General features: G+C 43.6%; 1 long non-coding RNA gene across 1 annotated transcript in view; it reads left to right on the top strand.

Annotated features, from left to right (window-relative positions):
• The window catches only part of LOC130361732 (uncharacterized), a 59,245-nt gene that overhangs the window by 28,076 nt on the left and 14,013 nt on the right, over window positions 1–17,156 (top strand). Inside the window, exon 2 of the long non-coding RNA XR_008891129.1 lies at window positions 3,695–3,834. This is a non-coding gene — a long non-coding RNA (uncharacterized LOC130361732). The remainder of the gene's footprint in view (window positions 1–3,694; window positions 3,835–17,156) is intronic.

The raw sequence follows: 17,156 nt of genomic DNA, 5'->3' as shown, positions 1-17,156 counted from the left end.
GGAGTAAAACAGTTTGGAGACCACTGTGTAGTGGTCTCCAAACTGTGGACCTCTAGCATTGCCAGACTGTCCAGGCATGCTGGAAATTGTAGTTCGGCAACATCTGAAGGGCCAGATGCTGCAGAACTACAAAGCCCAAAATGCCTGACCATCTTGGCATGCTGGGAATTTAAGTTTTGCATCATATGAAGGTCTACAGTTTGGAAACCACTCTATAGTGGTCTCCAAACTGTGCCCCTCCAGATGTTGCAAAACTGCAACTCCCAGCTTGCCAAGACTATCCAGGCATGCTGGGAGTTGTAGCTCTGCAACATCTGAAGGGCAAGATGTTACAGCACTACAACTCCCAGCATGCTTGGACTGTCTGGGCTTTCTGTGAGTTGTTGTTTTGCAGTTTTCAGTTTGCAGACCACTGCACAATGGTCTCCAATCTGTGGCCCTCCAGATGTTGCAAAACTACAACTCCCAGCATGCCCAGACAGCCAAAGTTACTTCTAGTAGGCCACAGTGAAGATCACTCACCAAAGAGGATCTTCACTGACACCTACAGTCTACTCCTCAGCCCCCTCCGCTGCTGCAGCTCTTCCTGCGCTTGCTGCTGCCAGTCAGAATCTCAGGACCTCCCTAGGCGATGTCACAGGGTGCCTGCTGATATCAGCAGTCATCCCGGTCCGATCACCGCCCGTACAGGTATGCCCTCCATCCTTAAGTACCGGGTTGTGAGGGAGTACCCATACGCCCTCCACCCCCAACAGGTTAAAGGTAGCATGAGGATGCTGGAAACATGTGACCCTTCTCATCTAAGTAAGTCATCCTGTAGTATCCATGGCCCAGATTTATAAAGCTGTGTGAGAGAAAAAGTGGAGTGTTTTTTCCCATATCAACCAATCACAGCTCAGCTTTCCCTTTACCTGAGCTTGTTACCAGAGCTGTGATTGGTCACTGTGGAAAAATCACTTAACTTTCTCTCTCACACAGTTTGATAAATCTGGGCCAACTTCTTGTCTTTGACAATATGGGTGGTTATATTAGAATCTACCTATACGTTTTTGTTCTGATTTCTAAAAGACCTCTACTTTAGTCACATTAACTTTCATAACATTACATACATTGTTCACGTGACCCTGCAGCCAATCACTGGCCTTAGTAGTCATGTGCTGCAGTCACGTGGCTATCAGTGTCCCATGATCTATGTATGTGATGTCATTACTGCAGAGGACATCAAAGCAGCAGTAGCGCTAGAGTGGCAGTAATTTGGGGGGTGGGTAAAGGTTTGTTTTTTCTGTTTTGTTTTTTTATACAAGCTTCTTGTAAATTTTATTTACACTACCAACTTTGAAAAAAAAAATCAATGTGAGTGCTTGTGATTCTGTATAGCACCGCATGATAAAATAAATGTGAATATTTTGGATGTAGGTTTTAATGCAAAATAAGTGCACCTTACAAATAAAGAAGTATGTTCATCTGTTCATCATGAAGACTATTGTAGATATGCAACCACTTTTTTCAATAATTTTTACATTTTTTTTCAAATATACTGTCAATAGTGAAAACAATAGTACTGGGAAGAAAAAGATGACAACCATAGAGCAGCAGTTAGCTTGTAAACAATATGTAGGCAGCATTTTACTGCAGTCTATAGATGACCTGTGCAGTTGAGGTTGCGGATGATAAAAAGTAAAATACATTTTTTCAAACAATTTAATTCTAAGTTCATTCACAGTGACCAGAAGTAGGTGGAAATGAATGGCATTGAATAGTTGCCACTTAAAATGTATTATAAGCTGTAGTAGGCAAATTACATTTATTATGAAAATTCTTTTTGTTTTGTTGCCTTATAGAAAATTATAATGCTCCTTTATAACCATAGATTACTGACTAATTTATTACGTAGTTGTTTGTATAGAAAATATCCCTCTGTTTATAAAGCTATTATTGTACAAATAATAGGCTGCAGATACTGTATGTTCCATCATTTATTTATTGTATTTTAAATTCTATAGAATACCTTGACTCGTAGCCTATATCTTTCCTAACAATAAAAATAACACAGTATTTCCGGTGATTCTGAGGTGATCTAAGTTTTTTTCTGCTTTAAAAACAATGATTAAAACTTCTCAACTTTACCAGCCTGACAATAGAAATCCATTGGGCATGACAGACTTGAACTTCAGTCCTTTCTAAGGTACAAAATGTTCCTTAATTTACATGAACAAATGAGCGCGGTGTTCAAGATCAATATTACACTGGTGAACATGCTGTGATAAGCCTTTGCCAGTTCGTTCTCCAGAGATCAGGGTGACTCAGAAGTCAGGCTGGATCTGAGAACAGTTCAGAAGAGTATCATTCTCTAAGAGTTAAAGACCCAGATGGATCACAAAATGAAACCAGTCCCATTGACTTTTTTCTTTTAGAAGTTACTTCCTTTTTTCTTTAAACTCCCTGAATGCTTGAGAACAAATCCCGCCATTGTAAATTATGTTCTTCTCAGGTAATTACCAGGGATAGGGACACTGAGACTTAATAGGACTGAGTATCAGTTTAAAAGCTAGTCACAGCGGGTCTATTACCAAAATACTAGACACATGCCAGCCGACAGTGGAAAAGGGGCTTTTGTTCTTACGGCAGATCTTCTGTAATAGTATATAGACGGCATGTATGCATTTGACACATGAGACTTTATGTCACGTAACTTACTTTAGTATTAGAAAAATGACATTCTGAGAAGTTAGGGATTTTACTGGACTCAAAATCTTTTCAATTTATTATAAACATGTGAAACTAAAGGACATTAATGACATCACAACAATATGTGTAATAAAGTTGTAAACATTCATTGTTCTATGTTTAGTTATTTTGTATGTACCTTCGAGATTGTCAACATTTATTTACATGACCATAATAAATACCTTAGACACATTATATGTCTATAAACCCCTAGTTAATACTATGACTTCAAGCCACTAAAATTCAGATAAAAGATATCATAAAGCAAATTATAAAGTATTAGCAACTACATTCTCAAAGTGTTTCTCTTCAAGTCAGGAAGAAGAATTGACACAATAATTAATATTTTTTTTTCTCTATAAAGAGCCGGATTGTCTGAAATGTTATCGTATATACATTCATTTACAATTCACAATCATATCTCATAGAAGAGAACACTTATCATTACAACCTCTCATCATTCACAATGGATAAAGAATTGCACAGCGTAACCGGAAAAGATAGAGATGAAATAGATAAAGGAAGAACGAAGGAGATAGATCTTTTTGATTTCAGAGATAGTCAAAGCAAAGCTTTAACAGATAGAATTTAATAGAAAAGAAGGATTTATATAAAAGGATTTTATTGTCGCTAGTACTTATAATATGACAATAACTTGCTATACACTAGGAGTGCATTGCTTTATTGCACCTATAAGTATCAGTTGCAAGAATAAGTGGGTTTTTTTTTTTTTTCAGAATCGGAGAAACCTATGATGTGCTCACATTCCCCTAGTCCTGAGGTCACGGTCTGAGTGTTCTTATAGAATAATGTGCTGTTCAGGAATTGTGTTGTGTGAAATATATAGATGTTCTAGTTGCATGAAGAGCCCTGAGTGCCAACTGAGTGCAAACTAAATGTAAATAAGCATTGAGCAGAAGAATCGTTATGTCTTACCTTATGCCTTTGCTTTTTACCATGAATACAGTTCTTGAAAGGAACATTGGAATATCCATCATGGACTTTACCAAGAAGCCTTCTATTTAATTGCTTCCAACATCCTTTTGTGAACCAATGGAATGAAGACAGAAGACAACTACATCCAATGATTGGATAATTCTTATAAAGGTAATGCAAATTAAGATGAAATCTGAGGCAATACAAGTGCCCACCTTCTACTCTGCTATTCACTACTCTTCTTCCCTGGCCCAAAATTATCTGCGTCACAAAAAATTCTTGAACACACTGATTTACTATTAACATGTATTAATCAGATTAATGGGTTCTTGAACTGTAAAAAAAAAATCGTTAGAAAAAAACTAGGATAACAGCAAGGTCTGAAGAAAAAAAACACAGATCCATCAAATTCAACCTGTAAAACAACAGGAAGTAATTGCCTAATGCTACAAATTATAGAAAACCTTTTCTTCCTGACTTCAAATATGACAACCAAAATAAATGATGTAATGTCCATTTATAGTTCCAGCTGCTAAAAAGTGTTCATGTTTTAAAGGTAACCTGTCATCGCTTTTATGCTGCCTGAACCATCAGTCATCAGGAAGGCCCCCAGTGTCTTCTCCCTACCCTTGATTGATAGATTTTTCCCGGTTTGGGTATAGGGAGAGATCTATCAATCAAAGCTGGCACAACAGGCAGAAGCAGGGGCACCCTGATGACTTGCAGTTCAGGCAGCATGAAAGTGATGAGAGGTTCCTTAAAATTAAATGTAAACATTATAAAGTTTGGAGGATGGCACTGTTGTGATGTAGCACTGATATGACAGGTAAAGTCCCCTTTAGATTGATCTCCCCTTTATGGTGCTGTCTGGGAAAGCCAGAGTTGGTACAGTTTCTGCTAAACTAAAAAGTGGAGTGTGTCACATTATTAAATCTATGTATGTATGTATGTAATTTCCTGTTCTATGCCATATGTATTTGAGCATTGCGGAGGTGTGCTGGTTTAACCAAGGCCTGAACTGCTAAGAGTCTGGAGCACTGGAGGCTTTTAAGGGGTAAAGGCTGGAGTGTACTTCTTAAAGACTGCATGGTCACTAATGTGTTTTCCTACAAGTAGTGATCTGTAACTACCTTTACCTGTAACAAGCCTGGTTTGTTAGAACTGCATTCAAGTTTGCCTTCCATCTGGGAAGGAACTTATTGCTGAAATAAGTAAAGTCCAAGCAAGTTAACTAGGTCTGAGAATGAACTTATTTTGAAGTGAGAAAAATTCTCGTGCAAGGCAGTATCCCATTTAGTCCCCTGAGTCTGTCTAAAGACCAAGCCAAAACCTACACTTACAGATAAACTACTCACTTCCAGCAATTTACTACGTATGCCCATTTTTTTAATTACTGATCTCCTTACCCATTTTTTTTTTTAAAGAGAGATAGCAGTATTATGACATTTTAAAAGGGTTTTTCCACCATTGAATGTGATAGTATGTTGCTAGGATACTCCATCACTGTGTGATCAGTGGGGTTCCAATTGACCTGAGAATGAGGTCAATGCTAACTTAGTGCTAAAGCCCTTTACAGATCATCCCCGTTCTATGGTACTACCAGCCAACCACTGTGCTGGAAACTGCAGTACATACCAATTAACCAGGACTGGTGAAATCTTGGATACCCCATGCATTAGAATTGTACACCATATATTAGTAATACTTTACTATTAAGTGTTGAAAATACCCCTTAACAAACAGTATGTGTACATGAAGTGAAATTAAGCCATGTAAATATCAGGACAGAAATGTATAGGTCAAAACAAATAAAAAAAATTCTGGAGAATTAGAAATATCAGTAGCTTTTTATCTACTGTTCTAAAGCTGTTCTAAAGGTGAAAGCTCCTGGCAATCAGCGCATTCGGAGTAAAATACACCTTGATGATTATATTTTAACTCTATCAAAGTTGATGCCATTATCAACGAACTTTCATTCTATAACAAAAATAGAGAAACATAGCTGCACATCCACCATTTATATTTTGATCTACTTGCTTCTCAGCATAATATCAAAAACTCGTTGATAGTATACATTTTGATCAAAAAGTACAAGCCCACTCGCCACGTCAAGGACACCTAGTCAGAGTGGGTCCCTAACCTAACACTAGCGTAGCGCCGGGCGACTACCAACCCACAGAGGGAATGACCCAATGGCCAGGCAGACCCACTGGTGCCCGACCAAGCCCCTGGCTTTGGGCCACACCACCCCAAAGACAAAGCATCACAGAAGCAATGGCCGCCACAGAGCACCACACCAGTGTAAACACCTAGCATGTGCTCCCTGTCAGAGGGCTGGGAGAATGTAAGGAGGAAACCCATATGCAGTCTCCTGCTAATTAAAAACACCTGGGACGAATGGGTGGAGTGGAGTGCTGGCCATGGAAGAGGGGAGAGACTACAATTGTACAACAAAAATAGAGAAACATAGCCGCACATCCACCATTTGCTCTGTGATGGTCATTGTAACTGTGACGCTTTGTCTGTGGGCTGGGGTGGCCCAGAGCCAGGGGCTTGGTCGGGCAGCAGTGAGGCTGCCTGGCCACTGGGTCATTCCCCTTGTGGGATTGTGGTGGCAGTGACTGCCGCCCCGCACTACGCCAGTGTTAGGTAAGGGACCCACTCTGAATAGGTGGCCTTGACAGGGCGAGTAGGCTTGTACTTTTTGATCAAAATGTATACTAACAACCTGTTAGTTTTTGAATTAATGCTGAGAGGCTGTGTTTCTGTTTATCTCTTTTTGTTAAACCTTCATTCTATCAAGATGTCTTGCTATTCCCAGCTACATGGAGCACGCACTCAAAGCATTCTCTATAGGGAGCACCGGAGATACACGAGCACTGTATTCAGGTATCTCTGGCATTCCACTGGAGCACTACTGACTCTGTGCTCCATGAATTGAGGAGATCTGGGGACCCATTTTGAAGATCGCTGGGATCCTTAAAGTAACATTGCCCCCTCACCGCGATCAGACACTTATCCCTAAGTTGTTAAAGGAAATCTGTCATGAGTGTCAACTGTACAAAACTGTCAGTACGGGCAGGTAATGTAGGTGACACTGATGACAACCAAACTTACCTGATCCTGTTCCGTGCTTTCATTCTGCCTCTATCTTCCTCCATATCTTCCATCCCGGGGCCGACTTGGAGCCTTGGCGCAGCTTCCTGATGTCCCCACTGCTGTTAACAGGATCCAGCAGAGAAGCAGCAGCAGTGACATTAGGAAGCCCCGCCCATTCTTCAAGTCAGCCCCAGAATGGAAGATACGGAGGAAGATAGCGGGAGAACAGGAGCACGGAACAGAATCAGGTTAGTATAGTTATCATCAGTGTCACTTGCACTACCTACCTGTACAAAAAGGTTAGTGAAGGTAACACTGATGACAGATTACCTTTAAACAGTGAAGTATCTCTTTAGGCATGAAATGGAAGTTTCATATGGCTTTATAGTGATAAAGCAAGGGTTAACCTGCCATTTGTGATGGAAACAGCAGACATCCAATCCAAGCTAACCCAATCCTTTTCTCAGGGGATATAAGTCACCACCACACCAGTGGTATCAAGCACCACTGGAGTTTGCTAGGCACCATTGCTAATGGATCCAGCAATCCATCTTTGTACACAAAGTTGACAGTCAGAGCACATTCTCAAGATCTGCTAACCCACCAAGTCTGATTATTAAAGGAGTTCTGTAGTGAAATATAACTTATCCCATATCCAAAGCATAGGGGACAAGTTATAGATTGCAGGGGGTCCAACCACTGGGACCCCACGCGATCTCTTGAACGGGGCCCCAGCAGTCTGCTTGAAGAGGGCGTACCGACCTCTGCACAGAGTGGCGGCCGACACACCCTCTCCATATATCCCATATAGATACATGGAGGGGGCATGTCGGCCGTGGCTTCCTGGGGGGTCAGTGCGGCTGCTTCTGGCAGAATGTCGGGGCCCCGTTCAGGAGATCATGGGGGGTCCCAGTGGTCGGACCCCCTGCAATTTATATTTTTCCCCTACCCTTTGGATAGGGGATAAGTTATTTTTCACTGCAGTACTCCGTTAACTCTGCTGCATCTGTATTTGCATTCCATGTATCCCCTCCTCTATCAGTAAAATAATACTCTCTTACCCTTGCCCCTCTGATATAAAACTAAGACCTCTTAGATGTGCTAACCCACCAAGTCTGACTTTTAATTCTGCTACATCTGCACTGGGAAGCTCTTTCTGACCCATTATCTGTTTTTTTTTGTTTGTTTTTTTTTGTTTGCTTTTGGGGGGGGGGGGGCTGTCTTGGCAATAAATATACTGTATAATGCTACTGATGATGTCATCATCATATATCTCAATATACATATGTGTCTTATGTGTATAGCTCCTGAACCATGTGACAGAATGTCTTATAATAGCGTAATGTCAAGAAAAGTGGGTAGGAGACCCACGTGAAATATTTGTATGTTCTTCATTTGTCCATGGACATGTATGGATTCCACCCAAGTACATTGCCAACTACATGGATGCTAGCCAACAACAAGCAACTATATTGTCAGAAGCACATCAGTAGTAAATGGTGCCATTATGTTTCTTTTCTTTATTAATGCTGTCTATAAAAATGTATTCACTAGAACCAAGAGAATCTCTTTAACACAAATTTTCTTCTTCAGATATTATTCCCTAGGCGCTAAGGAAATATGGAAGGGATGCACATAGCCTATAATATAGCAGCCGAGCCACTGGGTTGCAATGGTTAATTTTACTGAGTTTATGAAAAATTTATTGTCAACAAATTTAAAATCAGAAGCTCATGATCTTTGCTGTCAGCCAGATATGAATGTATGCGGAATTAATTTCTAACTGGAAGGGATTTCACTGTCATAAAACATAGAAATCCCTTAGCTATGGCTAAAATGTAAAACTAATACTAAAAAAAAACTTATAGTAGTAGGTCACTATAAATTAAGACTAGAAACTTTGCGGTCATTTTTGGTATATTTTGGGTTGGCAAAAATAATCCAGCTACCACTTGCACAACATTGGACTGTCCCTGCAGTTAGCCAAAGAACAGGCCCAATAAATCATATCTTCAATCTTGCTGTGCAGTGACTTGACCTTTCCTTTTTCTCAGGGGTCAGGCCCTTGTATTAGCTTTAGGACAGGCATCTATTTTAACTGTAGATTTTTGTTAGACATATGAAAAACCTACTAGAAAGTTTAACAAAGTTAAAGAAGCAGTCCAGGACATTTCTTTTGCATAAGCTGAATAAGGCTGAATAAGAAAGATTAAGCTATTGTGTATGCCTTGTGTATACCTAAAAAAAACACAAAAACCTACAACAAATATTGCAGCAGACCACACACAAAAATATAAAAAATATATATGTACTTTATTGATAAAAAAAAGTTGAAACACATTTTAATAGAAGTGAAAAAATTGTTGCACCATTGCTAGATGAAAAAAGAGCAACTGGCAGACATTGCAGGTGGACCTTAATGCTGCCTAGAATAGTAATAAAGGTGCATTAAATGTGGCGTTTTTGCATCTCCAAGTATAAAATTTAGACAAAAAAAAAGAGCAACTGGCAGGCAGGAGGTGCTCAACCCCAAATGCAGTTGTGCATATATACTTGGAGAGCAGATCCTGCCCTTGTGGTCTGTTGCTAAGGGTGATCCCACAAAGGCAGGATCTGCTCCCCCAGTATATATGCACGACTGCATTGGGAGTTGAGCACCTCCTGCCTGCCAGTTGCTCTTTTTTTTTGTCTAAATGTTATACTTGGAGATGCAAAAACGCCACATTTAATGCACCTTTATTACTATTCTAGGCAGCATTAAGGTCCCCCTGCAAGGTCGGCAACCATATCAGCCAACTTAGGTGCAGCTCATAGCCTGCCTCCCTCCTCCCATTGTATGTGTGCTCAGTCACACTGGAGGCAACTGGGAGCAGGCTGTAAGTCGGGCCTAATACTGCTGTAATTGCCCACTGGCCCATGGTTTTGCTTATCACGCACAGGTAGGTTTAGTGTTAGGTCCCGTGCCACTTGAGAAACCTTGGCATTGGTGTGCAGGCTCAGGTATGTCCTTCATATAAGGATATACTGGCTAATGTCTCAATTTCATCATCAGTGTTGAGGAATTAGCCAATGTCATTGTTCACATCTCCCACAGTAGTGCACCTAAATTCTTGTACAACCATTGCTAGATGCACAAATATAAAGTAAAAGTAAAGGGGTTCAAAAGTGCAGGTGCATTAGCTACTGAGTCTCTCTGAAGAGAAGCCACAAGAGTGCCAGCATGGATAGGTTGCCTGCCATCTTAATTCCTATTTCCCCTCTGGCTTAACAGAGAAGGTAGGATCCAATCACTGCACTTGCTCTTAGTCCTATCTAACATGGAAATCAGTGACATTGAGTTTCTGTTCCCTAACTCACAATAAGGAGTATTACATGTGATACAGTTGCAGTCTGTCTCCTGTTTCTCCCCGTTTCTGTAGCTCTTACGCACAGGAGAGCAGTGAAAGGCGGCATCTCACACGACACACTACCAAATCTGTACAGGCAGGCAGTGTAATCATGGGAGCTGTACAACTCTGCAGCTAATCTTCTACTATCACTCCTTTGCTGGTCATGTATTCTTTCAGCAGCATTTTGTGTATGAGGAAGACACACAAAGGAACCTAGAGGGTTGAGCTGGGTGGGGAGGAATCTGAACTACTTGGCTGGATCTGATGTGTGATAATGTAATTCTGTAGTTTACAGGAAGTCAATAACTCAGGACAGACTGGCCTCCTGTCTACACATTAGAGCATGTTATTGTCTGACTGTCAAACTGGTGTTCACATGACCCAGCAACAGTAATGAAACGTATGTATGCAGCTAAACTGGGATGAAATAAATCACACTACAGGAATACTAGTGATGAATTAGCATTATATGGGCAAAACAAAAGACACAGTGTTTTTTTTTGTCACATTTAAACAAAATGTTCCAGGCTTACTCTATAACTGATGCTAATCCTTGCAGTTCACTGAGGAGGAGGAGGTGTTCTTATACTTTTGAACTTTCTCCCTCACTCCTCAGAGCTGAAAGCTGGCTGCGCTGTACATGGAGGCTCTGTGACATGCCCCTGGCTCACACAGCAGGCTGACTGACAAACTTGTAGAGAGCCCTGCTTGTCCAGCCCTCACTTCCTTTATTTTGTCTCGGCCCAGAAAAACAAAGGCAACAGCTGCAGGGACAAGGCAGTTTTCTAGACAAGGCATAGGCAACCCTAAGCACTGCAGATGTTTTGGACTACATCTCCCATCATGCTCTTACACCCAAAATGATTGCAAAGCATCATGGGAGATGTAGACCAAAACCTCTTCAGTGCCTATGCATATGCCTGCCTATGCCTGCTCTAGACAGTGGAGGGACCCCTAGTGGTAAGAACTATAGAGCATGTTTTCACCCAAAAATATACATATTTGTTAACCAAAATATATTATAAATAAAATACAATCTGCATTGTATATGAAAAATTGCAAATAGGAGTGCTCATTTAAGCAAAATCTGGTTTTACTCATTTAAAGTTATTTATTCCTGGCATGTTCACCCCATTATTAATAATCAGTACAATTACAGCGAGATACAATTTATATTGTTTTTGTTTCTTGAAAAAAAGAATTGAAGGCTTTTTGTAAAACCATAAAAATGCTTTGCATCATTATATTCTGACCCCTATAACTTTGTTATTTTTCCATCTATCGAGCTGTCATCTATCATTTTTTGTGCCATGATCTGTAGTTTTTATCTGTTTCATTTCAGGTTAGATGAGACTCTATGATTGCTTTTTTTTATTCCTTTTAATCTGGGATGTAATGACTTTAAAAAGCTGAAATTCTGGCATTGGGTATTGTTTTTTATTTACAGCGTTCAGCTAGCAGTATTAATTACATTAGATATAAATAGTTTGGATATGGCAATACCAATTATGTTTATTTTAGTTTATTAATAGCTGTAACTATGGTCAGGGACAATACATGTCCCAGCCCACTGGGTGAATGTGTTTCCTGCACAGCCAGAACAACAGCAACTTGGACAGGTCACACTGCTTCTGCCTCCACAAATGGCATGATGCATGCTCACTTGCTTGCGTAGTGACCGCAAAATTGTCACCATTCAGCAGAGGGATGATTTCTGTCTCTCCAACTTATTGGACCCTCGCTACCGGTACAAAATGGAGGTCTTTTTCATACCCACTGAGAGGGAGGACAAACTGACCTACTGCAGAGACATCCTAGGTAGTCACTTGGCCGATGCCTATCTGCGCCATCGTCCATCCTCTCGCAGGTCCTACTTGGGGAGCCCTCTGCGCTCACCTTTCACTGCTATGGCAGCTGGGGAGGGGTGGGGTGGCAGGAGCAGCTCCATCAGCAGCATCCTGAGTCTACAGTTGCTGATGAGTAGCTTTCTTCACCTGCATAGTTAAGAGAGACTGACCTTTGTGAAGATGAATCAGGCATGGATCAGCTAGGATTTTCACCCACCAATGCCTGATGCATCAGAGTAGATTGACCATGGTGCCACACCAACACTTCACAAATATGGATGGTTCAAAACATGTTTAAGGTTCTGCTCTCCAGTTATAGACAATCCTCGGCATCACACCACAAGTATTGAGGATATGCATTAGCTAAAACTTAACTTTTCTTAGGATAAAATATACGTACTCAAATTCTTTTAAAATCAAACGAAAGGAAAGGTGTGCAAAAAACACCATGTGCCACCTACACCACCAAGTATTGAAGTGATGCAAAGACCTCTAAAAGGTGGAAGGGAACAACGTATGGTACTGTCACGGGTCCCGCTGCCTCCCCGGAGCGCTCACGGCATGCTTCTGTCTGCAGCGCTCCGGTCGGCATTGCTGACCGCAAGCGCTGCTCCCTGGTCTCTGGAGGGGACGCGATCCGAGGCACGGGTCGTGCCCGCCCTCGGATCGCGCCCCATGTCACTCACCTCTCGCCCCCGTCTGCTTCCTCCCAGCGCGCGCGGCCCTGCTCCATAGAGAGCACGCGCGCCGGCTTGCTAAAATTTAAAGGGCCAGTGCACCACTAATTGGTGCCTGGCCCAATCACTCCTGTTCTTATAAAAACCAACTTCCCCTTCCTCTCCTTGCCGGATCTTGTTGCCTTGTGCCCTGAGAAAGCGTTATAGTGTGTTCCAAGCCTGTGTACCCAGACCTTCTGCTGTTGCCCCTGACTACGAACCTCGCTGCCTGCGCTGATCTTCTGCTACGTCTGACCTCGCCTCTGTCTAGTCCTTGTGTACCGCGCCAGTCTCAGCTGCCAGAGAGGTCGAGTCGCTACTGGGGAACACGACCTGGTAGTTACTGCCGCAGCAAGTCCATCCTGCTTTGGGGCGGGCTCTGGTGAACACCAGTAACTGCTTAGAACCGATTCCCCGTTACGGCCCGCGTCATCGCCTCCCTGGCACAGAGGATCCACCTCCAGTGTCTTCACCAGCCGCTAGTCCGGACCCTGACAGGTACATTGTAACGGGGGGGGGGGTAAAAACTTCCCCTGTAAGGCCCTACTCTCGCATTGTTAATTCCCTTTTTTGCAAGTGTTTCTCGCCCACAAAAGAGCGACCCCACATAGGAACCTCTCCATATTTCCCAGTACAAACACTGTCATTTCCCAGGGTTTTATGTGGAAATAGAGAGAGTTTCCTGTATGGGGCCACCCTTTTTAGGGTGAGTAACACTTGCCAAGAAGGGAATTAATAGGGCGAGAGTAGGGCCTTACAGGGGTAGTTTTTACGCCCACCTGCTACAATGGACAATGCATTGTTCCCTTCCACCTTTTCAAGGAAAGTGTTACTCATCTTAAAAAGTGCGGCCCCACAAAGGAACCAATCCCTATTTCCACCTAAAAACCCTGGGAAATGGCAGTGTTTGTAGGTAGAAATAGAGGGAGGTTCCTGTGTGGGACCACCCTTTATAGGGCAAGAAACACTTGCCAAGAAGTGAATTAACAATGCAAGAGTAGGGCCTTACAGGGGAAGTGTTTACCCCCACCTATTACAATGGACCATACGTTGTTCCCTTCCACCTTTTAGAGGTCTTTGCATCACATCAATACTTGGTGGTATAGGTGGCACATGGTGTTTTTGCACACCTTTCCTTTGGTTTGAGTAAAAAAAAAAATTTGGGGCCATATATTTTATCCTAAGCATATAATTAAAAGTTATGTTTTACGTAATGCATATCCTCAATACTTATTTGTGCATACTAACACTTTTACAAAATAGACCGTTTTCTTCTGCCCACCTGCTTCAGCTATTATTCAGATTTTTTTTTCACCCACCTTCTTCAACGGGAACTGGTATTGCCACCCAACGCGCCACTCTGTCACCGGGTCACCTTCAGGACTTCTGATGCTGCTGCCACATCCAGGCGGTCTCATTCTGCCACCATATGTTCTCCTCTTGCTGATGCTAGCTCCAAGCTGTCTCATACTGCCACCATATATTCTCCTCATGCTCCCCCACATCCACGCTATTTAATTCAGCCCCTGTTTGGTCTCCTCATGCTGCCGCAAACTCCAGACTGTATCAGTCAGCCACTATATGCTGCCGACAACTCCAGGCTGTGTCATTCAGCCAGTATATGTTCTCATGCTACCGCCACCTCCACGCTGTGTCATTCAGCCACCATATGTTCTCATCATGCTGCTGCCACCTCCAGACTGTGTCATTAAGCCACTATATGCTGCCGCCAACTCCAGGCTGTGTCTTTTAGCCACTATATGTTCTCCTCGTGCTGCCGCCACCTCCACACTATGTCATTCAGCCACTATATGGTCTCCTCATGCTGTTGCAAACTCCAGGCTGTGTCATTCAGCCACTATATGCTGCAACCAGCTCCATGCTGTGTAATTCCACCACTTATATATTCTCCTTATGCTGCTGCCGCATCCACGCAGTGTCATTCAGCCACTATGGTCTTCTTGTGCTTCCGCCACCTCCAGACTGTGTTATTCAGCCACTTTATGTTCTGCTCATGCTCACGCCACCTCCAGGCTGTGTCATTCAGCCACTATATGGTCTCCTCATGCTGCTGCAAACTCCAGGCTGTGCCATTCAGCAACTATATGCTGCCACAACCTCCAGGCTGTGTCATTCAGCAACTAAATGCTGTCGCCAACTCCAGGCTGAGTCATTCAGCAACTATGAGGTCTCCTAATGCTGCCGCCAACTCCACGCTGTGTCATTCAGCCACTATATGCTGACGCCACCTCCAGGCTGTGTCATTCAGCCACTATATGTTCTCCTCTTGCTGATGCTAGCTCCAAGCTGTCTCATACTGCCACCATATGTTTTCTTCATGCTGCCGCCACATCCACGCTGTGTCATTTAGCCGCTATATGGTCTCCTCATGCTTCTATCACCTCCAGGCAGTGTCATTCAGCCACTTTATGTTCTCTTCATGCTGCTGCCACCTCCAGGGTGTGTCATTAAGCCACTAAATGCTGTCGCCAACCCCAGGCCGTGTCATTCAGCCACTATATGTTCTCATGTTGCTGCTACCTCCACGCTGTGTCATTCAGCCACTATGTGGTCTCCTCATGCTTCCCCCACCTCCAGGCCGTGTCCTTCAGCCACTATATGTTCTCGTCATGCTGCCGCAACCTCCAGGCTGTGTCCTTCAGCCACTAAATGCTGTCGCCAACTACAAGCTGAGACATTCAGCAACTATGAGGTCTCCTAATGCTGCCCCCAACTCCACACTGTGCCATTCAGCCACTATATGCTGACGCCACCTGCAGGCTGTGTCATTCAGCCACTATATGTTCTCCTCTTGCTGCCGCCAACTCCAGGCTGTGTCTTTCAGCCACTATATGTTCTCCTCATGCTGCTGCCACCTCCACGCTGTGTCATTTAGCCCCTATATGGTCTCCTCATGCTTCTGCCACCTTCAGGCAGTGTCATTTAGCCACTATATGTTCTCCTCATGCTGCTGCCACCTCCAGGGTGTGTCATTAAGCCACTATATGCTGTCACCAACTCCAGGCTGTGTCATTCAGCCTCTATATGGTCTCCTCATGCTGCCGCAAACTCCAGGCTGTGTCATTCAGCCACTATATGTTTTCCTCTTGCTGTTGCCAGCTCAAAGCTGTCTCATACTGCCACCATATGTTCTCCTCAAGCTGCTGCTACATCCATGCTATTTCATTCAGTCACTATATTGTCTTCTCATGGTGCTGCAAACTCCAGGCTGTGTCAATCAGCCACTAAATGCTGTCGCCAACTCCAGGCTGTGTCATTGAGCCAGCATTTGTTTTCCTCATGCTGCCGCCACCTCCATGCTGTGTCATTTAGCCACTATATGGTCTCCTCATGCTTTCGCCACCTCCAGGCTGCGTCATTTAGCCACTATATGTTCTCCTCATGCTGCCGCCACCTCCAGGCTGTGTCATTAAGCCACTATATGCTTACGCCACCTCCAGGCTGTGTCATTCAGCCACTATATGTTCTCCTGCTGCCGCCACCTACACGATGTGTCATTCAGCCACTATATGCGGACGCCACCTCCAGGCTGTGTCATTCAGCCACTATATGTTCTCCTGCTGCCGCCACCTACACGATGTGTCATTCAGCCACTATATGCGGACGCCACCTCCAGGCTGTGTCATTCAGCCACTATTTGTTCTCCTCTTGCTGATGCCAGCTCCAAGCTGTCACATACTGCCACCATATGTTCTCTTCATGCTGCCACCACATCCATGCTATTTCATTCAGCCACTATATGGTCTCCTCATGATGCCGCAAACTCCAGGCTGTGTCAGTACGCCACTATATACTGTCTCCAACTCCCGCCTGTTTCATTCAGCCAGTATAAGTTCTCCTCATGCTGCCGCCACCTCCACGCTGTGTCATTTAGCCACTAAATGGTCTCCTCATGCTTCCGCCACCTACAGGCTGTGTCACTCAGCCACTATATGTTCACCTCATGCTTCCGCCACCTCCAGGGTGTGTCATTAAGCCACTATATGCTGCCACCAACTCCAGGCTGTGTCATTCAGCCAATATATGTTCTCATGCTGCCACCACCTCCACTCTGTGTCATTCAGCCACTATATGGTCTCCTCATGCTTCCGCCACCTCCAGGCTGTCTCATTCAGCCACTATATGCTGCCACACCTCCAGGCTGTGCCATTCAGCTGCTATATGCTCTCGCCAACTCCAGGCTGAGTCATTTAGCCACTATGAGGTCTCCTCATGCTGCCGCCATCTCCAGGCTGTGTCATTCAGCCATTATATGTTTCCTCATGCTGCCGCCTCCTCCAGGCTGGGTCATTCAGCCACTATATGGTTACCTCATGCTGCTGCCACTTCCACGCTGTGTCATTAAGCCACTTTAAGGTCTCCTCATGCTGCCGCGACCTCCAGGCTGTGTCATTCAACCACTATATGTTCTCCTCATGCTG

This window comes from Hyla sarda, chromosome 3 (assembly GCF_029499605.1).
Source record: "Hyla sarda isolate aHylSar1 chromosome 3, aHylSar1.hap1, whole genome shotgun sequence".
Lineage (NCBI taxonomy): Eukaryota > Metazoa > Chordata > Amphibia > Anura > Hylidae > Hyla > Hyla sarda.
Note: the sequence above shows the minus strand (reverse complement) of the source record. Positions and strands in the feature narration are given on the sequence as shown.